At 40.5% G+C, this 1359-nt stretch overlaps 1 long non-coding RNA gene across 1 annotated transcript in view; it reads right to left on the bottom strand.

Annotated features, from left to right (window-relative positions):
- Positions 1-2: 2 nt before the first annotated feature.
- LOC106532985 (uncharacterized) overlaps positions 3-1359 on the bottom strand; it is a 2522-nt gene continuing 1165 nt past the window's right edge. The window contains exon 2 of the long non-coding RNA XR_001312179.1: positions 3-1196. This is a non-coding gene — a long non-coding RNA (uncharacterized LOC106532985). The remainder of the gene's footprint in view (positions 1197-1359) is intronic.

The raw sequence follows: 1359 nt of genomic DNA, 5'->3' as shown, positions 1-1359 counted from the left end.
GATCAAGAACTCAGGTTTTATCGCCAGTCTAACTGGTACAAGAGACTAGCACGTAAAGAAGACGAACTCAAAGCTGACAAGACAGCAATAGAGCAACATAAGAGTGGTAATTGTCAGAAAAAAATTGAAGATTACAAACATCAAATCAAAGTTTTACAAACCCAAGTCTCTAACTGTAAACTTTCAGTGGAAAGCTTCAGAAATGATAAGAGGACTTTGCAACAAAAAATAAAAATGGTTGAACTTGACTATCAAGAAGCTCTTGATAATGTGTATTGTGAGAAAGTTGAAGAAATCAAAACTAAAAATGGTGGACATTATACAACAGATCTCATAAAGACAGTCATAGAACTGGTGGGTGAAGCAGAAGTGCCTGCTGTCAGGTGTGGGAATGTGATTAGAATTGTGGCAAGTAACATCTTCCACAAAGAAATTCCTCCATGCCAACTACCATCTGAATGCACATCTCTTCGCTTTGCTGATCAGGGCCATGTCCTCTCCAAAATGCATGCTGCAGAATCAATGATGAACCACTCATTTGACCTTCACAGTGATGGCACCACAAAAGATCACAGGAAGTATTTGGGCCACCAAATCACTCTGGAGACAGGCAAATCAATGAGTCTGGGATTCACCCTAGTGGCAGCTGAAGATGCAGATACACTGTTGGCTGTTGCATGTAAAGTTTTTCAAGACCTTGCTGATATCTATGAGCCTGAAGAAGCTGAGGCAAACAACCAGCTGATGCTAAAAAACATGATCGGTCTAATGAATGACAGAGCTTCAGTGATGAAATCTTTTGACCAGAAATTTGACAAAAAGCGACAGGAAATCCTAAATACAGATGAATCTCTCCAGTTTCTGCATTGCAATGCACACTTTCTTCTTGGACTGAGCACAGAAGTGGACAATGCTTTAAAGGAACTAACCAAGAATAAAAAATTTGGCCGTGATCTTGACAAAAGCTTCAAGTGTTTCAGTGGGGCGAGTGAAACTTGTGCCTCCCGTTATATTCGTCTGGCTTGCAGCTCTCTTGGACCACGTGGGGATGACAAAAGTGGATGTAGAGATTCGTGGGAAGCTTATTGTGGTCTTAACGATGCTCAGTCAAAGATAACAAGCTTTCGATCAAATCGCTTCAATAATTTCTTCCAGGGTGCTGCAGCACTTCACTTTCATCAGCATGACATCATCACCTTCTTCACAACGTATCACACAAAAAACAATCTGAAGTTGAAAAGTGTGCTGGCTGATGCAAAGAGTGATGAAATAGACATATTTATAACTGCTTTGGGTATTATGTATCACAAAGTAACAGGACCCTATTGGATGCTAGTACAGAGTGAGGTTCAATACCTG

Source organism: Austrofundulus limnaeus, unplaced genomic scaffold, assembly GCF_001266775.1.
Source record: "Austrofundulus limnaeus strain Quisiro unplaced genomic scaffold, Austrofundulus_limnaeus-1.0 Scaffold864, whole genome shotgun sequence".
NCBI lineage: Eukaryota > Metazoa > Chordata > Actinopteri > Cyprinodontiformes > Rivulidae > Austrofundulus > Austrofundulus limnaeus.
This window is presented reverse-complemented; position numbering and strand designations above follow the sequence as displayed.